The sequence below is a fragment of the Protopterus annectens genome, chromosome 2.part0, assembly GCF_019279795.1.
Source record: "Protopterus annectens isolate FY-2018-M chromosome 2.part0, PAN1.0, whole genome shotgun sequence".
In the NCBI taxonomy this organism is placed as follows: Eukaryota; Metazoa; Chordata; order Ceratodontiformes; family Protopteridae; genus Protopterus; species Protopterus annectens.
The window spans coordinates 1,128,231,159-1,128,257,922 of NC_056728.1; positions in this window are offsets into that span (position 1 = coordinate 1,128,231,159).

The window sequence follows — 26,764 nt, forward strand, 5'->3', positions numbered from 1 at the left end:
AGATCACCCACCATGTCCCAGGACCCCCATTCCGCATTTCTGGAAACACTGGGAAACATAACGGTCCTACCAAATGCCCTAATATTGGGTGATTTCAATTACCCAAACATTAACTGGGAGAACTACTCAAGTACTAACTCCCTTGCCCAACATTTCCTAGAATTTATAAATTCAAACGCCCTGGTTCAACTGGGCAACACTCCCACCAGAGTTGACAACATATTGGACCTGGTCATCACCAACATGGGCAACTGGTGTTCCACACTGGAGGTCAATCCCTCGCAGGTTAGCTCTAACCATAAACAAATCACTTTGGATATCTACATTCTGCCCTTACCCCCAGACAAGAAAAACACAGTAAAAAACTTTTCAAAAGCAAACTTCACATTACTTAAGACTGAAGTGGAAAGTTTCAAAGCCCCAATGCTGAAGGATAACACTGTCGAAGCTGCAAAATCCTTTACTAATGCATTCTACGGGCACCTACAAGAATGCATAGATCATGCCATCCCAAGCAAAACCAAGACTCACTCCTCCAAGAAAAGGAAACCAGTCTGGTGGACTCCTGCCATAAACAAGCTATACAATAGAAGGAGGAAACTAGTACAGAAAAGAGTAAAATCCCAATAAGGGAAGACATCCCTGATCAGTATCAACAAGAAACTACGATCCCTCATAAAATCATCCAAGGCGAGCTTTGAAAGAAAAATTGCTAAGGACTCCAAAGATAACCACAAGGCATTCTTTAGCTATGTCAAGAATCTAAGTGGCAATGCTCAGATCTGCTCAGAGTTAGTGCAGAATGGCACAGAATACACCGAACCGACCGATATCGCCAACATCCTGACAGACAGGTTCAGCACAAACTTCATCCCCCTCTCACCCTTAAGAGGGCCCATAACCATACCAGAAGAATGTAGACTCCCTGAAATCACAGACACTCAGGTTAAAACAGCCCTCTCCAAAGCCAAAAGCACAGCATCCATGGGACCGGGTGGTGTCCCAGGCTGCGTACTACATGAGCTCAAAGATGATCTATCCCCTCAGCTAAACATACTGGTCAAACTCAGCCTCTACTCAGGCTACTTACCCATAGAGTGGGGCACAGCAGCAGTTATTCCGCTCCACAAAGGTGGAGCCACAAAAGATCATGGAAACTATCGCCCTATAAGCCTGACTAGCTTGGTCTGCAAGGCTATGGAGCACATCATCATGGAACTCATTAACAGAGACATTGGGAACCTCCAAACACTGGACCCTACCCAGTTCGGCTTTGTTAAGGGCAGATCATGCCTCCTAAATCTGGTGGACTTCTTTGAGACAGTTACCAAGGCTATAGATGTGGGAAAGGTGGTACACACAGCCTACCTAGACCTCACAAAGGCCTTCAACACCATTCCCCATGCTGGTATTATAGACAAGCTCACCAGCCTGAACATAAGGTTCATAGGTTCATAGGTTCATAGGTTAGTACTAAGCTAACTGCCCTTGCGAGCCATTTTAAGCCTAGCCAATTATCCCTTGTGAGACTCAAACCCTGCACCTTGTGCTTGCAAGGCAAACACCTTAACCATTAGGCCACCCTCCCAACTACTGGAAAGTCTAATAAACCCCTACATGATAAGATGGGTTGCCAATTGGCTCACGGACAGAACCCATATGGTGAGAGTTGCGGGAGCTAGGTCCGACTCTAAATCGGTTACAAGTGGAGTTCCCCAGGGCTCAGTCCTAGGACCCCTCCTGTTCAGCATATACTTCTCAGAGGTACAGGCAAGCACAGGAGGACTATGGCTGACCAAGTTCGCAGATGACTGCAAACTAGGGGCTATAATTGACTCTCAAGCTGACACAGACATCCTCCAAAAGGGTCTCACTGAGACGGATACCTGGTGTCAAAATCATGGCCTCAAGATAAATGCCAAAAAGTGCAGAGTCATCCCCTTTGGAAAAAACAAAGTACCCACAAACTACCACATAGGTGGTAGTCCCCTAAATATGGAAGACATAATAAGGGATCTGGAGTCCCAAGTATATAGTAATCTCACCTTTGATAATCACATTGCCAAAGGGGTTAGAAAATCCTTCTACGTGGCCCACCTAATCACAAAAGGGTTCGCATCCAGATCAAAAAAGGTCATTGTGCCCCCCTACTAATCACTCATCAGACCCATCATAGAGTACAATGCCCCATTTGGGATGTACCTTACAAGACACCTGCAACAGCTGGAAAGACCACAGAAGTACCTCACCAAGAGGATCACTGGCCTCAAACAGATGCCCTATGCAGCTCGACTGAAGAAATTACAGCTGTACTCGGTTGCATACCGCCTACTCAGAGGTGATCTCTGCCTGACATACAAGGCTATGTCCAACCCAGAATTGATGGACATACTCCACCTAAAGAAAACCTTATCCCCACGAGCCACACGCTCCAGGGATCTAAACCTCACCACAACAATAAATAGGACGTGCTGGAGGGATAGATTCCTGTCCCAGAGACTTCCCATGCTTTGGAACAAGATCCCAATCTACATTAGGCAGAGCTCCTCACTAACCCTCTTCAAGAGAAACCTTGACGAGTGGATGGGAAACAGAAGGTTTACCTCAGGGATCACTTCAGTGGCTCTGCTGGACAGAGGCACAGGGAACTAATCTAAGGGGACAGCAAAAGCTAACACATTCTGGCTAGGCTTATAAATGCCTTTGGGTAGATAGCCTAGTACCTACCTATGAACCTATGTCATTGCATGTGATAATCATAGTGATGTTTTATTGTCCTTTGCACACATATGCATTTGTTGCACAACCTAGGATGCACAGTACCATCTCTTCCAAGCACTTATTTTTACAAAATTCAAAAACCCAGTTTCACATAAGTTTTGCAGGTCTTCTTCAGTGGTGCTTGCAACTAGTAGATTGATCTTTAGATTGTGTAAGCGAGATAAGTAAGGGGTTCAATACCCAGCATGGAAGACTTTTGTGTATGCTTGTATGTTTGTCTTTGTGTGGGTGAGATTGTGAGTATCCTTTTCCTCTGAGAATAATGCATTTAACTGCTCTCACAGCTCCCCCATCCCTAATTTTACAGTAACTTCATTGTTAAAACACACTGATGAGGTCATCCTGACAAAATTGCAATCTCTCCCATGAGATGCACACTTCTCCTGTGGTGCTTGTGACTAATACAGTGTTCTCTAGATTTTGCAATCTAGAAAGATAGGCGATTGAAAAATCATTGTAGAATTGCATGTGTGTTTGTGCTTGTTTAGATTTAGGTGAACATGGGCTCATTCAACCTATACTCTGGATGCATGTTTTATACCCAGTGATGACTATACTATCTCCTATGGCCACCTTTCTCATCTGTAACATCATGGCTACAATAAGATGTAGCTATACATACTGTTTGTAACGTAATGGTTACAATTTTCTATGCATTATGTAAAGGAAACTTTGTTTATTTAGGCAATACTTATCTCCACAAATTTGTAATTTAATGCTTAAAATAGCAGTGTCACGAGTTGAAAGATATCCAGTTAATGTTTTTAGAGGGGAAGTAATGCAAACATTTGTTAAATAGGAAGGGATGGGAATGTTTCCATTTTTCAAATGTCATTTTTTTTGTGTGGCATCAGTAAGAGCACAAGATTGCAGTACGATATTGTCTGCCTACCCCCGTGGTTTAACATACTGCTGAGGTCATTGTTTTGCAAGTGAATGGAAGCTATTTGAATGTCAGACTTCTCCTGTGGTGCCTGTATATGTGGCACTGTTCTCAATAATATATAAATAGCTAGGTAGGATGTTCAACTACAGCAGTGTTTAACTTCTGCAAGTATGACTGCCAGTACAGTCATGATTGTTTTACACACACATATGTAGTCACAACTTTTACAAGCCCTATTAGCTGTAAAAGCAAATTGTTCCAGATAAATCTCCATGACAATACATTGCTTATGGCATCCCTTCATAGATGCTATATGTCTCAACTGTATTCAGTATTGTCCTATGGTGCTGGCTGCTGAAAATTTGCTGTACAGATGGTGTAAATTAATAGGTAGGAGGCTAGATTACATCACTGCTTCAATATCATGACATTTATTGCTGTCATATACCATTGGCCACCTCAAAACCACCTTTATGTATCCAGCAAATTATGGGATAAAATTACAGTGGCACTCTGTGACACTAGGAAATACTAATTTCACAGGGAAAATAACATTCTGTCCACATGATGATTGCATACTGCTAACATACCTGCAGTATACCTGGACTATACATTCTTCTGTGTTCTGTCACTTTGATAGTGTGTTTTCTACATTGCATTACTATATTTAGGATGCTGGAATCCAGCTGTGGGTGTGCCTTTCACCCTTATAATGTGTATATTATTCTACAAAAACATATATGCTATAAGTGTTATTGTGCACTTCAAAGACATTTTCCCATAAATGTCCAGCTTACAAACAGTACTGATGTCATCCATTAACTGTGCACTTTCTCAGTTATACCTCAACATGGTCGTGTGACACTTGCAATTCAGACAAAGATGTGATCTTGGGTAGTTATCTGAAATCCAGCCATTACTGCTCAGAGTATATTGTGTCAGTGTTAATGTCACTGTACATGTCACTAACACAGCTGTCATGCACATTGGCTGTATACACATATAAATGTACATCCCTCTTGCTAAGAGACAATTGTCACATACCAATGCTTTTATTCAGAGAAATGATGATGTTGTCTTCCATGTTCCTTACATAACATATGTGGGAAGTGTTATCCTCTAGCATGAGTGAATGAGACAACATGCCGTCGGTTGTTGACATACTACAGTAATTACAGGCATGCATATCCCTTTCAGAAAGAACAAGATTTAATGCCTTCATATAAGCACGTCACATTTGTAGTGACATTATTATTGCGGTACATTCATCTGGTCTATATCACCTCCTCGAAAAACATCTTCAGCAAATGCTTGTTCGCTGACCAATAACCAGTGAAAACCAACTTCTTTGAAAGGCTGTTTCAGTGAATTTTTTCCTAAGAAAAAAAAAATCACTTGGCCAACCAAAAACAATACAAACTTTCAAACCCTTCAAAGTGGGAGGCTTTGCCCCTCACACTCCCCAGTGTGGGGAGCTGTGCCCCCCACACCCCCCCTAACTAAATATACCAACTCTGAAATCACACTACAGAGGGGAAAAGGGCAAATATCCAACGAGGGGCAAGTGCTTTTTCCCCCCCCAGGAAAAAATTTGTTGAAACAGCCATTCGTGGGAATTAGATTTCGCTGTTTATTGGTCGGCGAACAGGCATTTGCTGAAGAGGTTTTTCGAAGATGTAATATAGACCCCCATTCATCCTGGAAATACCCATGTATTGTTTGCTGTCAGGTGCTCATGTGTTTAACATCCTGTATCACTGCCTGTTATCAGCTTATACTGTCATTCATGACTGACATGTAACATGGAGATAAGGTGTCCATTGACTTTGTGATAGAATTCTATGATCCCTTTCACCTCAGACATTGTTTACCACACATTTATATGATGTAAAAATTTAGCATAGGTGAATTGACATACTCAATGTAAGATTTCCCACAGTAGTGCTTATGGTTCATCCAGATGTCATTAGTCAGTAGAGTCACATTGTTTGCAGTTCAATTCTTGACAGGGGAAACATTATATGAATGTGCTGCTGTTACCTAAATACCATTGTATGTAGTTATTGTTATCCATTTTTATGCTGGACAATGATATAAGATCACAGATTGTGATTGCATGCCATTGAAATGTTTATTTGGGACATGTTGTGCTGTGAGTGCTCCTGTGGCATGTGGATTGAGTATTCACTTTTATAGCATACCTACACAGATAGACTGGCGTTCACTTCTGGGACGGTATGTGTCCTAAGTGATGGAAACAGCCTTCTTGTCAAAGAGTCAGTCATATTGCAATACTCAGTGTTGTGTGGACAGTAACATGTGCAGCTCATTTCTGCCATTCTGACTAAATCTGATCGTTCATATTATATACATACCTCCTGTGTCGAGACACACATTCTATTCAGTTATTTGTGACACCTCCAGTGCTATATGATGTGGCACATCCAGTCAATACAGGGGTCTGGACAGCACCTTGTATAATAGGCAAGGGTTTAAATCTGGTAACATCTGTCAGACTACAGTGACATTCACACACACTCATGGGCCAGCTTTTTCATGCATTGTCATACGAGGTAGGTCAGCAGTCCACCTTTTATGGTACAACAGTGCTGACTGCCTTTAGGATTGTTTTTCCTTATGTGACCAATATGCATATGTCTGTGCTGCCCATGATTGTTGTACACTTCTCTCATATCTGTTTGGCCATGTGTTCTGAAAGGACATGATGCAAATATGTTTTAAGTCATTCCTTGCTCATATGCATTAACTATTCAGAAAATAATTATGCTCTATATTGCATGTCACCCTCTAGATATGTGTTTAATACCGTAATTGTTTCTGCCACAATGTACGGCTTACTAGCAGATGTGGGATTCCATAAAGTATCTAACTGTATGGAATACAGGGTGACCATTAGGAGATGTGATCGGTCCACTGTTACAATATTTGCTATTCTGTTGCTGCTGTTGAATTGCTGTTTTGTTAATGTCCCCTGTGATTGTATGTGGGAATGCCCAGTATTTGTATGTCAAACATGTCTGCAAATCGGCAATGGCAAAACTGGACTCCAGACATGTTATTCACTCAGTCTTGATACTGGTCACTTATGTATGTTGTTTGTTATTAGATTGCCATGTATCATTTATATAAACATACAACACTTACCTGTCTATTACATGCTTGTAGATGATGAAACCCGTTCCTATTGGTACCCCTGTCATTTTAAATATGTCCATTTCTGAGTTAGCTGACATTACAGTTGTAAGGTCCTTTTGTTCTTGTGTATACATGATGAGATGGATAATATATTGGTGCTGTCAGATTCATAAATCAGCTCCCTGTATATACATCCTTAAATGCTATCTCTGCATTCTGTGCATTCATCCCATAATGTATTTTCCATCCTTGCAAACTAACTCAGTAAACCATTTAATTAACATATATATCACATCTACACTGCCTTTTTTTGCACTGCAGCTTTATGTCCCTATCCTGCGGGATTGGCTTTCACTGTAATAATCATTACATCAGTCTTGTAGGTTTTATAATCAAAATGCTTCTTATACATTTTCATCACATCTGCCTGCAAGATGAGTACACTTTAAACATTTCACCTCTAAAACATTACTACTTTAGTATATCACATTTTTGTGTAACAGTTCCCCCATTTCAAATCCCCTCGTTCTGTATTGTTTCCCTCTACTTGCCCTTAATATGGCACAATGAGCAGCGTGCATATTTGATTAGAGCTGCTGCTAATCGCACTAACATGTTTACATCATCAGCGCCTACAGAATTATGAATCCTAGGGATAATCAAGAAATTTTAGAGAAACATTCCAGGTGAAGTTTGATATCATACAATTTGCACAGTTTCTACAGTTTAAAGTTTTAATAAATCTCACAGACACGTCTTACAGACACAACAATGCAATACTAGAGTGAGTTTTATTATGCAGATTAAACAACAGAAGAAAAACATATAAAGAAGAATGGCAGAAGTAGTGGTTACTGTGTGCGATGATGGTTTTATGTTGTCAGTATATTTAGGTCAAGTTTTGCATGGGAACAGGACCACATGCTTATTTGTTGTCTTTAACAAAAGGCTTCAGAGAGCACACATGTTGGAATAAGTAAAAGTGCTGTTGGACTCCATTTTCTAATCCAAAAACAGGAAAAGTACTTCTGTTCTTCTGCAGTTATTGTTACCTCATGAATTAGCCATTTAAAAGTCTTATTTTTCATCAGTTTTCTGTAGTTTTTGTATGTAATTACTGAAGATGTGGTCCAGTGTGTCTCTGCAGTCACCTGACTATTATAACTGGTATTGTGTGTTCCCTGTGTTAAATCCACAGTTTTTTTTTCCTTTTCAATTCAGCTTTACATTTCAGTTATAGTTGCAGCCAGTTATTGGTCAAGTGTTTGGGCTGTCTGGGGGTTGGTAGTGATTATGCTGGACCAGGGGATACATTGTGGCTGTTTCTGGGGATCTAGCATTATTAGCTGAAGACCCAGTTGTCTTTTTTTCATTGGTTCTTTTGAATTCTGACCTTGGTTGTACAGCACCATGTGCAGCTTATTTGCTATCTTTAACAAAAGGCTTCAGAGATCTGTACTCAGAGCACACATGCTGCAAACACCCAAGAGTGGCATTTTGACTCCCTGCTCTAGTCAAACATCAGGAAAATGCCTCTAATTCTTTTACACTTATTGTCGCTTGATGAATTGGCCATTTAAAGTATAGTATTTCATTAGTTTTCTGTATTTTTGAAAGTAATTGCTGAAGAAGCAATCTGCTTTATTTCTGCAGTCGCCTGAGTGATTATTACTGCTGTTGTGTTCTTCGTGTTAAATCCACTGTTTTTTCCTATTTATGGATTAATGGATGGGTAGCCTTAAATTTACTCCTGGTATAGCACTCTTGTTCCTCATAGACAGGGACAACATGTAAAGGTTTTGTTTGCTTCTATGTTATTTATACTTAAAATTTAAGGTCTAAAAACTTCATAAAAATGTATGGCTAGCTTTATAAAGATTGTCATTGATCAATAGCCTAGTAAGTACCTATGAACCTAACCAATGGATTCAACCTTACATTTAAATTACAGTTTGCAGCCAGTTTTGGTCAAGTGTGTAGGTTACCTGGGAGCTGACCTTGATTATTCTGTGGCAGGAGAAAGGCTGCTGCTGTTTATAGAGGGATGGCATTATAAGCTAAAGCCCCACCTGTTTTTGCTCATTGGTTCTTTTGATTTCTTAACTTGGTCACACTAAGCTGATTGGCACTTCTCAAAGTACCACTGAAGCCTGTACTGAATAGATACAGACACTTTCTATTTCAATTTTTCTCCTAATAACCATGGTTAGTCCGATGCTCACTGAAAACTGCACAAAGCGCAACCATGTGTATCCATCCTTTACTGACCTATAACATATATTAGAGCCCTAAAATCTCTCAGCTGTCCAGATTTTTGCAGAATATCCAGATTTTTGGCTCATATTTTTGGTCTGTTCCTAATAAAATTTGTGTTTTTCTGTCAAATCATCTGTGGATTGAAATCACTAAATAATGACATACATTTGAGTCTCAGACTTCAAATCCTTTAGAAAATGTATGTCAAAACAAACCCTGTTACTCTAGCAACTTTCTAAGTTTATAAGAGCAAAATTTAAAACATGTCCCTATTTTTGGGCCTTTGCCCCCCCATTTTGTAGATCTTTGTCCAGATTTCTTGCTCTAAGAGGTGGAGAGATATGACCCCTTTTTATTTTTATCTAGTCATCAGCTGTTTTATTATTTTATTTTATTCCCTATTGCAATTAGGAGCTATCAGTTAAGTCACATTACTCAAAATAAATGTTATTATATGTCTTCCTTTTTTATTTTAATGGTCTCTAAGAACCATCTGCTGGTTGTTAGGAGCAGATTGGCACTCTGTTACTAAAATCAGTAAAACATCACTCCTATACTCTGCAAAGTAATGGAGAAATTTAATTAGCAGAATGCCAGCATGCTAAACAAGTCTATTAGTATCCTGGACTAAAATTAAAAGTCAGCAACTTTGCCTTCCCACAGCTGCCAGCTTTATAGCACTTCGTTTATTTAGGCAGAATAGCACTAACCTGATGGCCATGGACAGTGAACTATTGCTTAGCTCAACAAGATCTGTTTGTGCTTGATGCAAATAATTAAGCAAAATGAAGGCATTGCTCTCACTAACAAACAATGCCTGTGATCAACACACACCTCCTCATCACTCCACACAAATTCCCAGTAAATTATCATATGCTAAGATTGTAAAAAATGTCCTTGTCAAAGCCTCGAAGAACCATTGAGACTAGCACCAAATCAACTCTCATGAGGCTGGGCATGAGCAGAGTGATAAGGAGTTATGTTTTGGGTGCCAATATCACTAGTATCTCAGGGGCCATTAAAACACTTAAGCCAAGCAAATCTGATTACATCATGGTGATGGCCCCTCTGGGGGTAAACGACTTGGCATGTAAGACCCTAAGAGATATGCAGAGAAACATGTTAGAGCTCTCGCTAGATAGAGGTCCAGGGAAGTAAATATTGTGGAAAGAAATATCCAGGGAATTGTTATGGCTAGGCTTGTATAGGCCCTAGGGCCGATAGCCAAGTACCAACCTATGAACCTATGAACCTATGAAGCTATGAACCTATGTCACAAATGCAGGAAATACCTTGGTACTGAGTGAAATCCTTCCTTTTCCAAAAATGATACCAAAGTACAAAGAAAAGTTGGTTAGCTTCAACAACTGGTTAAATAGTTGGTGTCATGCTACAGGGATCTGGTTTCTGTCAGCTTAGGGCAGTTATTTTGCCAGTGACAGCTTGCACTCTCATTCAAAGGTTTCTATGTACTTTCAAAAGTCTTTACTGCCCCAACAGTTCCTTTTTAGGCAGGGTCCAGTTAATGGACTTCCCATCTAAACCAACAAAACAAAAAAATAAATTAAGCACTAGACCACATTGAGGTAGTGTACTCAGTACTAGGAGACTAAATAACAAACTGCCAAACACTGAGGACTTCCTGAATTTGGAACACATTTTTGTGTGTGTGTAATTACCAAAATGTGCTTTAAATACTCAGAAAGCACTCCTCTCTGCCTAGGCTTTGTGCTTACCATGTCTTTACACCCAATGTAAACTGTGATGGTGTCTCCATATTTGTTACAGGTTCTCTCCAAAACAAAAAAAATGAATTCTCCATTGGATCTGATAATATATTTGACCGCCTGATAAAGAGCACTAGACATCTCCTGGCAGAGCCACATTTTAATCTATTCAACTTGAGCATAGCCAGTGGTTTTGTCCTAATGGTCTGTCACTTCACAAAGGCAGTCCTAGCACTAACCGCAGAAATCAAAGACTATTAGCTTAATGAGTTTCATCTGAAAAGCTATGGTGTATATCACTATTGAACTCATTAATCTTAATGCCAAACATTTTATCAGACTTGACTTTCAGGAGTTTGGATTTGTAAAAGGTAGATCCAGTCTATTGAATTTAGTAAACTTCTTTGAAAGGAAAACACAAACCGTTGATAGTGTTCATGCTGTCCACAGAGTATACCTTGATCTCACTAAAGTATTTGATACCATACCCCATGCATAATATACAAGCCAACTGCACTCCAAATTGATCCCTATGTGGTTTGATGAATAGCTTATTGGCTGATGGACAGAGCTCATACAGTGAGAGTGGTAGGTGCATTGTCTGAGAGTATGAAGGTGACCAGTAGTGTTCCTTAGGATCCAATGTTGGGGCCTCTTCTATTCAAGATCTACTTTTCAGATCTCCAAATCACAAATGAAGATCTCTGGTTAACGTTTGTTGATGATTGCAAACTAGGTGTCATCCTCATGTTCTCCTCTGACACACAGACACCCCAACATAAGCTTACAATTATTAAAAACTGGTGCTCAGAAAAATGGAGTCAAATTAAACAACAAAGTGAAATCTTGTTGCATTTGGTAAGCAAGCCTTCCTTCGAGCCTATATCATAGACAATAAATCCATTTCAAAATGCGTTTGTAGTGAGACACCTTGGAATTTGGATAGATAATTCCCTCTCCTTTGATCATCATGTTGCAGCTGTGGTTAGAAAGTCCCTATACTTGCCACAGCTGATTGCAAAAGGAATATCATCCAAGCTGAAGATGTCCTTGTCATCTTGTAGTCCACATTGTTTAGTCCTATCATAGAATACAATCCACTTTTTGGGATGTATCTCACCTGAAATATCAAACAACTGGAAAGACTCAGAGGTTCCTATCTAAAAATATCATGAGCTTAAAAAAATGAGCCACCAGGAGAAACTGAAAAAGGTATCCCTGTACTCAGTATCCTATAGACTCCCTAGGGGTGATCTGTGTCTTGCCTTGTCTTCTGGGCCATTGAGGATCCAAATGTCCAAGATCTCTTATAGCTACATAAATCAAAAAGTCTTACAAAAATGAAAGAAATAAATCTACATCAACAAAGAAAACATGGTGGAGAGAAAGATGCAACACACAGCACCTTCCCCTCCTCTAGAACAGACATCCACTTCAAAATAAGCAGTGTATTACATCATCTTCCTTCAAACAGAAAGTAGATAACTGAATGGCTATTGACAACTTTGCCTGTAAGCTGACTGGCCTGTCTTGCCTTGAAAAAGAAATAAGATCATCATCTAAGGCTTGGTACTAGCAAGGCCTAAATAGCCACTGAGCCAGTTGTCTTGTGTTTTCCTTTGATACTATGAGCTGTTTCAGTACAATGACCAGGGCAGAAGCCATATTTGGTATTTGATAGGTAGTTGTGTTCCATTAGGTGTGTAAGAAGTTGTGTATTATTGCATTCCAGAATTTTTTTAAAGAGGGCCTGCAATAGCTACTCATCGATATTTTGATATACCATTGCCGGATCATGTTTATGAATGGTAATTATAAATGATCCATAGTATAGCAACATACTATTCTATTACTGATCAGTTAATTAGGATAACTATAAAACAGGCTATTGAGCCAGCTGTAAGGGTTAGATATTCATCTGGTAAGTTGTCAGGTACAGGAGCTGTAGTTTGTAGCTTCTGTAGGAGTTTCTGTGCTTTATTATTTGTTTATTGGGTATGTGTTCTGTTTTGAAGGTCCTGCAGCTTCCACAGAACTGTTGACTTTGTTACTGCTTTATTATTATACAAGAGAGTTTGATGCTTGAATGAAGTGGAAGTTCACTTTGCAAACATTTATACAGTTTGAGTCATTAGGATTGGATTTTTTTGTATTTTTCTCCAAGGGAGTATGAGTTTATTAATTCAGCCTTGGTAAGAAGTAATATCAGCTATACCAGGAAATGTGACAACTTCATATCCTAAAGATACCTGTGCTTAAGGAAAAAAAAAACTCTTCTGTCAATTAAATACAACCTCAGTTCATACCTTAAGAAGAAAATGGCTGACTTCATGGGCATCTGTAAATTCCAACATGAGATATGGGGCATCAGTTAATAGTCAATAAGCCTTGAACTTATTTGCCATACCTATTAATCAAAGTATTTGGATATTTCTTAAGATCCTACATTCCTCTAATGTTACTGCCTTTGAAGATGCCCAAGGAGTTAAAATTCTTTTAGAAAAGCATGACAGTTTGTGGAATATACCACTGTGACAACCAATGCAACTAACTTGTTTGCTTTTATTACCAAAATTAAGAGCCACTGTTTTAGGACTGCATTACATTTTATTGTTTCTAATTCTACAGAGGTATTCCAGATACAGTATTGTAGTTCCTGTGATAAATAAAGCTAAACATATTTTTTCTGGTAAAATATCAGCAGATCTCTTTCTCTCTCTTTTTTTTTTTTTTACAGCTGGGCAATGAGTAAGGTAATTACCAAAGAAGAAGTAGTCAACAACAAACAGGATGGGAAGATGTCTGCAAAACAAGCAAAAATCCATTCAAAAGGAAGTGCAACCACCACAAAGTTTAGCTGACAGTCTTCCTGAAGTGTTGGCATAATGTAAAATGCCATAAGTGGATATGTCCTTTCCTAAAGGTTTGATGAGAACTGAGTACCACATAAACTTCTCCTGGAGAAGGATAATAATCCATCGGAGGACCAAGTCCCACCTCTCTCCACCACACATTAGGTAGCCTGATTTCACGCATCCATATCTGAATTTAACTCACTGACATTATGAACACAACACAAAAGAGAACCATGAACAGGATGTCAACATAAAAACGTACATGATTTATAGGAAGACTCGGTGTAAGACAAGCAATAACTGTAATAAGGAAAGCAAATGAAACAAAGGGAAAAAATAAAGCAGAAGAAGTTGAGAATATATGATCATTTGGAAGATGAATCATAGCATCACAGTCTGCATAACAGTATAGATATACACATATCATTGAGAAGGACAGATGGGGAGGATCTTGGCAATGCTAAGAGATACTGAAAGGCAAAGTTATGATCCAGGCATTTGTGCCTACTGCAAATCCGAATACAGTCAATGCAGTAACAATCAAGAGCAAAATTATTCAAAGTAAGGTTTTCAAGACATGCATTAGGCAGCCGATGTATAAATCTGTTAAAGAATGAACCGTTTTAGAATTAGTACTCTGAAATGTGACGGAAATAACATTTCAGGATTACATCTGAGTAACCATGGGAACAAAGAATCACAAGTGTGGCTTTTAATAAGCATGGCCACCTGATTCATTTCACTGAAGAACATATATACCAACTTAAACAAATACAATATTTCCTGAGACAAGCAAGCATTCAAGTACAAAAGATGGGATAACGAATAAATATCAAAATCTCAAAATTGTCTGCAGCAAAGAATTCAGTGTAGCCTTAGCTATCAATAAATACAGATGCTTCATTGTACTAAAGTTCTAAAAGGAAGTCACTGACAGCAGCTAACATAGCATAGCAACATTAATTTTGCTACTAATATTTCCAGGAGTCATAACTAATTCAATAAAATCAGAGAATGACAAATATATAGTGTAGAGTTATTGATATTTCATGCCAGTTATGTCCTAATCAACAAGTAGACCTGATGGCTTACAAAGGGATGTCAGCTCTACAAACCTGACAAACTATATCTGACCAGAAGCCCATATGTTGCAAGATATTTGGGGGTGGGAAATTAAGCAGCCACATCTCTTCTTTTTTTGTGGGGGGTCAAGTTTTTTATTCTGCTAGGCAGTCCTCCTGGTGTAAACTATGTAATACTCTGTTGACAAGTATTTTATTATAAGAGGCCAGCAGATGGTGTATGCAGTAGTCATACTAAAGCACATTAACACCTTTCATATCATGTACATCTTGCATCAGAAAAGGAGTGACTGCGGATAGAACAGACACAAAGGAAAACAACCTGCCCCCCTAGTGTGATGGGTGGATAACCTCACTACCTATTCATTGCCTCATGCAAGGGGCATGAATGAATGTTTGAACAATCAGTTATCATTTCACATTCCTGGCATCAGAGGGAAGAAACTAAAAAAAAAATCTAAAAGTTATTAACAAGATAAATACATAGAGGAAAATGTATAATTGTGAGACATGCATGCTAAATTATTGAAGGTATTTCATTTGCTTTTAGCCATGAGGTGTACCTTTAATTCAGAATACTCAGTGAGATCAAGGCCATGTGATTCCCTTGTCTCACAGTTCAGTAAGTGTCTCTTTTTCTTCTTTACTTCATCTCCACTCAGACTAAATATGACCAAAGTAGCTGTCAAAATGGTTCCAGAAACTTATGAAGATTAGATGCTCTGCTGATAGAAAATAGCTGAATGAAGCATCACTGTATCCCTTCTAATAAAAGTCATATGCTTTGCAAAATGAATATGTAAAGTTAACCTATTTAGAGGCATCTCCAACATAAAATCACTAACAAGTTGGACCAGCTTGTCCAAACTGGAAGGGGAATGTTGATGGAGTTCCACCACATAAGCTCCAGCTTGGACAAAGGCCAGAATCTCACTCTAGGAACATGAGCGTGTAAATCGGCAATGCACTTTAGCTGGATAGTGTGTGGGCCGGAGTCCATAACATTGTAGAATCCAGTGCATTTCACTGATATCACCACAAAAGTTGCAGATAGGTTCATAGGTTCATAGGTAGGTACTAGGCTATCTGCCTGAAGGCATTTATAAGCCTAGCAGGAATGTGTTGGCTTTCACCGCCCCCTTAGATTAGTTCCCTGTGCCTCTGTCCAGCAGAGCCACTGAAGTGATCCCCGGGGTAAACTTTCTGTTTCCCATCCACTCATCAAGGTTTCTCTTGAAGAGTGTTAGCGAGGAGCTCTGCCTAATGTAGACTGGAATCTTGTTCCAAAGCATGGGAAGTCTCTGGGACAGGACTCTATCCCTCCAGCACGTCCTATTTATTGTTGTGGTGAGGTTTAGATCCCTAGAGCGTGTGGCTCAAGGAAACATGGTTTTCTTTAGGTGGAGCATGTCCATCAATTCTGGGTTGGACATGGCCTTGTATGTCAGGCAGAGATCACCTCTGAGTAGGCGGTATGCAACCAAGTACAGCTGGAGTTTCTTCAGTCATGCTGCAAAGGGCATCTGCTTGAGGCCAGTGATCCTCTTGGTGAGGTACTTCTGTGGTCTTTCCAGTTGTTTCAGGTGTCTTGTAAGGTATATCCCAAATGGGGCATTGTACTCTATGATGGGTCTGATGAGTGATGCATAGATGGGCCCAATGACCTCTTTTGATCTGGATGCAAACCCTTTTGTGATTAGGTGGGCCACAAAGAAGGAATTTCTAACCACTTTGACAATGTGATTATCAAAGGAGAGGTTATTATCTACTTGGGTCCCCAGATCCCTTATTACGTCTTCTGTATTTAGGGGGCTACCACCTATGTGGTAGTTTGTGGGTATTTTGTTTTTTCCAAAGGGGATGACTATGCACTTTTTGGTATTTAGCTTGAGGCCATGGTTTTGACACCAGGTATCTGTCTCAGTGAGACACTTTTGGAAGATGTCTGTGTCAGCCGGAGAGTCAATTATAGCCACAACTTTGCAGTAGTCCTCCTGTGCTTGCCTGTACCTCTGAGAAGTATATGCCGAACAGGAGGGGTCCTAGGACCGAGCCCTGGGGAACGCCACTTGTAACCGGTTTAGAGTCAGACCTAGCTCCCACAACTCTTACCATATGGGTTCTGTCCATGAGCCAGTTGGCAACCTGTCTCGTGATGTAGGGGTTTATGTTCAGGCTGGTGAGCTTGTCTATAATACCTGAGTGGGGAATGGTGTCAAAGTCCTTTGCAAGGTATAGGTAGGCTGTGAGGACCACCTTTCCCTCGTCTATAGCCTTGGTAACTGTCTCAAAGAAGTCCACCAGGTTTAGGAGGCATGATCTGCCCTTAACAAAGCCTAACTGGGTAGAGTCCAGTGTTTGGAGGTTACCACTGTCTCTGTTAATGAGATCCATGATGATGCACTCCATAGCTTTGCAGACCAAGCTAGTCAGGCTTATAGGGCGATAGTTCTCGGGGTCCGTTGTGACTCCACCTTTGTGGATCAGAATAACTGTTGCTGTGCACCACTCTGTGGGCATGTAGTCTGTGGAGAGGCTGAGTTTAAACAGTGTGTTTAGGTGAGGGGTTAGTTCATCTTTGAGCTCATGTAGGACGCAGCCTGGGACACGGTCCGGTCCCATTGATGCTGTGTTTTTGGCTTTGGAGAGGGCTGTTTTAACCTGAGGGTCTGTGATTTCAGGGGCACTACATTTTTCTGGTACAGTTATGGGCCCTTTTAAGGGTGGGGGGGTTTACACTGAACCTGTCTGCCAGGATGTTGGCTATATTGGTCAGTTCAGTGTATTTTGTGCCATTCTGCACTAACTCTGAGCAGATCTAAGAACTGCCACTTAGATTCTTGACATAGCTAAAGAATGCCTTGTGGTTATCTTTGGAGTCCTTGGCAATTTTTCTTTCAAAGCTAATCTTGGATGATTTTATGAGGGAACATAATTTCTTGCTGATACTGATCAGGGATGTCCTCCCTTCTTGGGATTTTACTCTTTTCTGTACTAGTTTCCTCCTTCTATTGTATAGCTTGTTTATGGCAGGGGTCCACCAGACTGGTTTCCTTTTCTTGGAGCAGTGAGTCTTGGTTTTGTTTGGGATAGCATGATCCATGCATTCTTGTAGGTGCCCATGGAGTGCATTAGTGAAGGACTGTGCAGCTTGGACAGCGTTATCCTTTAGCATGGGGGCTTTGAAACTTCCCACCTTGGTCTTAAGTAACTGAAGTTTGCTTTTGAAAAGTTTTTCACAGTGGTTTCTTTGACCGGGGGTGGTGGCGGAATGTGGATATCCAGAGTGATTAGTTTATGGTCAGATCTAACTAGCGAGGGGTTGACCTCCAGTGGGGAACACCAGTCGCCCATGTTGGTGATGACCAGGTCCAATATGTTGTCATCTCTGGTGGGGGTGTTGACCAGTTGATCCAGGGCATTTGAGTTTATAAATTCTAGGAAATGTTGGGCAAGGGAGTTTGTACTTGAGTAGTTCTCCCAGTTAATATTTGGGTAATTGAAATCACCCAATATTAGGGTGTTTGGTAGGACCTTTATGTTTCCCAGTGTTTCCAGGAATGCGGAGTGGGGGTCCTGGGACATGGTGGGTGATCTGTAGCAAGCTATAATTTGAATAGCAGTTTTGCCCATTGTTAGTTGCTTGTGGATGATCTCTGAAGCATTGTGCTGTGCCATTAACCTGGAGATGTGGGTATCCTTGATGAATATAGATACTCCTCCACCTTTTGTATTTTGGTTCAGGTTTTGTGGCCGAAATGTAGGGTATGAGTTGCAGCCTGGTAATGCTTGGGTGCTCTCTGGAGCCTTAAACCAGGTTTCTGTTACTACACATATATCAGTTTTCTCCATAATGAGGAGTGCCTCCAGTGCATGCATTTTGAGGTTTAGACTTCTTGCATTGAGTAGCATTACGATCAGTTTTTTGATACTTACGGCAGTGGGTTTGTCTTTTGAACCTTGCCTAAAAAAGGCACTATGGGGGTGGCAAGAGCCTTGGCCAGTATTCAAAAGCCTAAGGGTGACAGGTGCAAGCTGTCTCTAGCGAAGCAGCGTGGCTTGTCGAGCATGTCATCCCAGGCTGACAGACACTGGATCCCCTTTGAATGACACCAGAACCTTAGCCGATTGTTGAAATTGATCATTTTTTCTCTATTACCGTGGCATCATTCTTGTGAGGGCAGGATGCTACTCAGGGTCAGGGTCATACTGGCCTGGACTACGTGATCAGAGAGCTCCTCCATGTCTCTTTTCATGTAGTCCAGGGAGGTACGGCTCAGGTCATTCACACCAACATGGACAATTACAGAGTCATATTTGTACTTGTTCTGGAGTGACCTGAGTGCTTGTGTTATGTGGCAGATCCTGGCACCCGACAGGCAATTAACAGTAACCATCTCCTTGTTCAGCCTAGTGAGTGGGAAGTCAGTGTGCCTGGCTATAGAGTCACCTATTACTAGTGTGTTGGGTATGTTATTTTTCCTTAAGGGCTGTGATTGCGTGGCACACTGGTTTTTGTAAAATATGTGTTTCATGGTTTGTGTTGGGGCGGTGGAGGTTGTTTGGATGTCTGCTTTGGAGGTCTCTGTTGCTTTTGCAGATTTTTATTTAAAGCCTTTGAGTATGTTTTCATGTATTTATGTGTGTTTTTTGCCGGTGCTGGGTTCATAGGTCTATGTGAGACTGGTGGTGTGATGCAAGTAATTCCCTTCTCCTCTTGACTGCCTGGTCCAGTCTTGGGTTGAGAGAGCTTAGCCTGCAGTTTGACTGTATAATTGCATCTCTCGCATGTTTTAGTGTTTGGTGGAAGGAGGAGAGGGTTGTCTGTGTACATGAGGCAATTGTAACATTGCCTCAAAATGCCCAGATTCACCAGTTGAACCAGAGAGTACACCTGAAACTGCCCTTTGGACATGCTTGGATAGGTACAGTGAACTGTTTTGCTGATTGGCTGGTAAGGTTGAATAGAGAGCCTTATGCTTCTCTACAGTATAGGAGGATCTAGTGCTAAGGTTTATTAGTGCTTGCTATGAGTTTTGAGCAAGTGCCGGGATGAGAAGTGAATGGTTTGAGTGCATAAGTTGAAAGTTTGTCTAGTTCCAAGGGAAAAATTGAAGAGTAGACTTTGTGGAGCTGGGAATAGTTATACACTAGCTAACCGGTGCTGCCCGGCGTGCAAAACCTCACAAATGTAGGTTTTATAATAGGGGAATGAAAGAGATAGAAATTAGCCCAAAATGGCCAATAAACTACTAATTTCTGGGCTGAAACCACTCCTCCTGTGATATGCATATATACCTCAGTGAACTTAGAATATGTCTGTGCAAAACAGAACTGACCAGCAGCATCAGCACACTGTCCAGCAGTCATAGCCACTCCATAATTCATGAAAAGTGTTTCATAAAGCTTGATGTGCATTAACATAGTTACAGAAGTTCTGCAAGCCCAATGCAAGCTGCATGACATTTGAAAGTAATACATGTTTTCAACAGTCCCTCCAGTAAGTAAACAGACAACAACTGATGTCTACATAAGACATGTACTAATAAAGTACAATAACTGGATTCTTTTAGAGGAAATAGTTCTCATTTTGAGCATAGTAGGAAAGGAAAAGACAGGGAAAGTGGAGAAAAGCAAATCAACAGGTATACACATATAACAAATATCAAAAGACATGACAGATAAAGGTTGGAAATAAACAGTAAGGAAACATAAGGTACACAGGTGGTACACTCTACAACATGGGCAAAATGGAAATGTGACAAACAGGGTAGGGATGCACACCAGCCAGAGTGAAATGCAGAAATACTAATGTACCTATACACGATTATGTTATGACATTTTGCAAACTTTGTGGCAGTCATACCTGGATATATATGACTGATAGCAGATGTGTGGTGTAAGATAATAAATAGGGATCACAGTATACATTGGATATTGAATCCAGTAGGTTTGTCAGTGGTGTACGTTTAAGCCAAACAATAGCACAGATGAGCAAATGCAGCCCATGAAATGCTGGAGAATACTGTCAGAGGACTGAATAGAACCTCTGACTGTGCACGTGAAAAGCAAAAAATCCAAGCACAGTGCCAAACAGCAGTACTGTAGCAAAGTAGCAAACTGGCCTTTCCTTACACAAATAGGTGTACACAACCGAAACAGATGTGTTATTGAATCCATGTGTCACAGACTTATGCCGTCTCACAGCCAACACATAGGCGTAGATGTATAAGTGTGAACTTTATTGGCCTAAAAGGAAACTATCAGAAAGCAATGGCAATACACATACACACACAAATGACATGGGATAATATACATTTTGAAATGTAAGATTAATGTTATATACCCAAAACGGTGTCTGGAAAAACGAATCAGGAGTGTAAAACAAATAGTTCAATCCTTTATTGAGCCCAAACGCTAGTCACAAAACATCACCACCATAATTGATTAATGTTATATAGCTACTATCAGGTTGTGCATATGAATTATGTGAAGTTACTTTGGGTAATATATAACACGCAAGTATAAGAAGAACAAGGATTTAATGCAAGCAATAGCCAAAAACTTGTGTGCATATGTCCTGCATCTGTATAATGGCCATAGGGTTAGCACAAGTTGACCTTCTAACAATACAACTATATTAAAATGGATGATAATTCAAAGGAAGATTAACATATACCATGCATATGTGCAAGATACATGCCATACCTACAAAGGTGGAAGGGAGGTGGATAACACAGGCCACATTAAGGAGGAAATGCCAGCAAAGCTAAGTAGGCAAATGATAAACCAGAACAACACTATGTAAGGGGATGCATTGCAAATATATGTGCACATCACATAGGATGGTGTTGAAGTCAATGCAAGCTACATTGAAGTGAATGGCCAATGTATGCCACATGGGCAGACTACATTCCCGATGGCAAGAAACATAGCTATGTAGAAATCACACATGAATAGCCCTGAGTAATCATATAACAGCAGGAGACACAGCTAATCAAGCTAAGAATTGGTATCATATACACATATATATACTGCTATGCCAATGTGCAATAACAACATGTGGAATAAACACCTATGGTAATATATATATATATATATATATATATATATATATATATATATATATATATATTTATATGCATATATATATATAAATATATGCATATATATATATATATATATATATATATATATATATATATATATATATATATATATATATCTATATATATATATATATATATATATATATATATATATATATATATATATGTATGTATATCACTGACCATGGGTATGACTAAGCAAAAAATAGTCCTGTGAACAGTACAGCACATAAACATGGATTCAACGACTGTTCACAGTACCAAGGTACAATGGGGTTTCTCTACAGATTGGAATATGTGCACAGACATGAATATAAGTCAGTACATATGTATACCATTTGCTGAAATATGGGCAAGTATGTATATAAGCAATGCTTGAGGAGATATAACATAAGCCAAAGAAGATATATTTTAATGTTGCTATATAAATCAGCAATACCAAGATGTATACATGAACAGTACAGTAGTGGTCTATGCATTCTGTAAAGTAGGACTGCCCATATATTGCAGACACTGTTTTTAGATACAACACGGCACCATCAATGCCAATACATGCCACACTAAGCCAGTATCCCTGTGTGAAAGCAGGACAAGTGTCATACAAAGCATATGGGCATAGATTTGTCCTATTGTTGAACAGACATGACATGCAACCCACAAACTGTACTCATCTCACAAGGTTATTTGTGAAATTTGGTCAAAATGTTATTTGTGAATTGTCAATCCCAGATGTGTGTATATATACTGTGGAAATTTTGCATCAGTAGAAGCATGTTAACTGCAAAATACACAACTGTGACAAACAGGGCCACAGTGCATCAGCCATAACATCAATTTGCTGCACTGCATGAATAGGAGTACACATTCACACACACACACACACACACACACACACACACACACACACACACACACACACACACACACACACACACAGACGCTTAATGATTACCACACCTGCCACATGGAGCAATGTATGCATCACATGTAGATACTAGTGGACATCTGCCTGATGACTGCATATCTAATGAGGTAATATGTATCATGCACTAGGTGCAACATAATGAAAAATGTCAGATGACATCTGCAGTGTACAATTGGCTGTGTATCACATAAGCACAGCAGCAAAATGCTATGCATGCATAAGTGTGTCTATGCAGTCCAACTGCTTATATGGCACACTCCGTGTTGGCAGCAGTACACAAGTGGACCACACAGGTAATACTTATGGTCTGAAGGGTCTGGCCTGATGAAGATGAGCATTGCAAATGATCTCCTGGGATATTTCCCTGAATGATTCCCACATAGCACATGCTATATCTAGAAAAAAATTACCCAAAGGTCCATCATCTGTGTCCAAAATACATCAGTCATCACCTCCTGGATCTGGTCCAGAAAATCCTTTACTGGCAGTGGTGGGCAGCATCTCCTCTGGAGTGCAGCAGGGGTAACAGTATGTGCAGGCCTAGGCCCTTTCTTGTCATCATCCTGGTCCCCATCATGTTCATTATAGTCATCTGAGGACTTGGGCAGTGGTCAGGCATGCTCTCACCTCTAGCATCTGATGGGTGAGTATCCATGGGTCTCATGCTCTGTGAAGATGAATAAAATAACAAGAACAAAAGTACATAATATGCATACCTGCAACTATATGAATACACAACATACCCACTGTGACACAATGCCCAGGAAGAAAATAATTCAGTATGACACATTACAGTAAGGCATGCTCATAGTCACATCTACCACCATATGCGATGTAGGTTAAGAATTCAAACCATAACAGTGAAAAACACACGTCTATCAGGCCACACATTCCAGTAAAAAAAACATGGCTACCATGAAACACAAACCGATGTAAAAATAAAAATATAACAGACATTAACTACTATGCTGTCAACATGATCTCTGCATATGAGAAGAAAGGCATATCACTATACATTACAGGTGTCATTAAAACCACATTCTCAAATGATATGGCCAAAAAGGATTATATATAAAGTATATAATAAAAACAGGTGTGGCTAGTGGGAGGATATTAATGTGCCTAACACATCCCCAATGTTCTATTACCTATAGTTACAGATTATTTCAATAGAGGCCCATGTCATGGCCACTACATCTATCATAGAATGTCAGCAGGGTACTCCATGAAATGACATGGCATGCATAACATAGCTATCTGTGGAAATCCTGAAATTATTTGAACAATTGTTTACCAGCCATCATTATGCATGACAAATGTGCACAGCACATGTGCATATCATGACAAATGAAAAGAAGTATACCATGACAGTGTGGCATGCAGCAATAACGTGTCTGCACTGCAAAACAACTGCGACACTGGTAGATGACTGTGATACTGACAACATAAAACTACTGTGACTTGGACTGGGTAATAATTGAGATATGCCTCATTACATTGGCAAGCAAACTGAGCAAATATCACTATTTCCAAATTTCCTGTCTTGTATGTGTGCCTTGCACATTAATGTCTTTGTGTGAATATGTGAATCACACACAACTGTAACCCAGGTGTCTGTGCAACTATTGATTCATTAGATCAGTCACCAGTTAACATCTTTACATAATGAAGATATAATGAGATGACAATTCTGTGGGAAATATAAAAGATATATGCAAATGAGACGAGTAACGCGACATGGTCATTGGCTGACACAACAACATCAAATGTTTGGAATGCAACACAACACCTTAGAAATAATGAGCAATCATAAACACAGTGGCAGTATGTGACATATAAAACCATAGGCAATATCTTAGAAACACTACTGTCTTTCTAATTGTGCATCAATGACAGACATACATTTTTTAGCAATCACTATGTATGTCACTGCATAAGCCACGGTGGTAGAGTGGTAACATTGTTGCCTCACAGCATTAGGTTCTCCTGTTCGATTCTTGGCTGGAGTGCCTTCTGTGTGGAGTCTGCATGTCCTCCCTGCAGTCAAGTCACCTCCAAAAGACATGAGTGAATGCGTGTGCTCACTGAAGGTTGGGCGTTGGGCTGGAAACTCAGCACCATAAAAATCGACTGCCAATCATTAGCGGATTGGAGTTCTGCTGTGGCGACCCCTAACCAGGAAAAGACAAAAAGACAAACAACAACAACTATGTATGTCACTGCAAAATGCAAACAGTTTAATGGTGATTGCTGATGACATAACAAGCATATATAAATGAAGAACAGGAATGGCTATGTACACAAATATCTCTAATCACAGGATGCAAGTGCACTGCAACCAAAGTATCAGCAGTTGTGTAAGTAGAAGCACTATCCATGTTGAACTGAAGTGCATGCCAGACATAGTCCACCAACAACAGTCAAAATGCTGAGACAGCACACACCCATTCATTATGTAAACAGGCAGGCTATACACAACAGACCAGTTACTAATCACCACAGTCAGACACACAAGTGTGCTCACACCTGCTGTACAAGCAGCAAGTAAAACATTATTAACTTACATGCAAAAGATCACAATAAAAAGCACTATGACGGTTACACATAACTGACTGTCATCTAGTTTGTGATGTACATTTCACATTACCTTGACCAAACACGGCCTGCTCCTAACTCATATGTAAACTTTTTTTTTAAATACATACCGATAAATACAGGGATTGTAGGACTATTGCAGTTACCTTACAGATGCATACTGGGTAGTCTTGCATCAGCAGTAGAGTGAATGGAAATGAAAAACAAGCCAGGCCTCCAACAATGATCAGATCTATTCTAGGAAGAAAATGGAGAAATGTAACCAAAATACCTGTCTCCCTGCACTGCTCCTCCAGTCTGTACAACACCCTGCTCCTTGCACATTCTTCATCACCCACGAAAAGTAAGAAGCATGTATGAATGGCAAAGATTAGGTATAAAATAACAGTGAATAACAATGAGCAGCTCATGTTCTCTACCTGAATAACCACAGACTCTGCGTACTCATTTTTTGATGTGTCACACATAAAACTTTACACTTTGGAATACTAATGAACATAGATTGGAGGGGTAGAGATTCAAACCTGTCAGTGTTAGCTATGTTCACACTATAACCCTGACATCTACCTGCCTAGCTAATCCATTTTAGCTATGATTACATTGAGGAACTACAGTTAAACAAATCAGAGGTATGACTGTGCAGGGATGGAGTAATAACATGGATCAGGGCTTCTGCATTACAAGGTGTTTAAACTACAGTTCAACTATGTGCTGTGCAATTGTAAACCAAACTATGCAAGCCTGACTGTATGTCAGCACAGTGGTCAAAACACAAAAAAATCACAACTATAACATTTCATAGCTCAGATTGTGGAACAGTTTCATAGACCATGTAGCTGCTCTTAACAGACAACATCATCTGAATTCCTGTTCATCACATATATCAAAATGTACTTTGGACGGGAGGGCAGGGAACATATACACAGATTTTGTTGTTAAATTAAAATTATACATCACAAATATCACTGGTATAAGAGGATGTCTCTGATTTAGAGTCAAAAAAGTATATATGTCCATCTGACTCCCTCCAAATAACAGTAAGAGAAGGGTGGTGAATTGGAGTTAATAAATAATGACAGAGTTATACAGTATATTCACTTTGCCAATTTTATTGTACCACATTCCTCTATACTGCAACTGTCAAACAGTATTACCAGTAACATAGAAAATGTGTTCCTGATTGTCACTGATAATGTTGGACTTATTCCCTGATTGGTTGAGATGTATGTTTCAGCTGTACAGATCTGTCCCAGTATGTTCAAAGCTTTATACATAAAACTGTAGTAAAGTAGCTGGTGTTGACAGAAAAATTATGGATAACAGAGATATACAAAGAAATTCGACAGATAAACACCATAGTTGTTAGCATGTACAAAATACATGTAAACATCA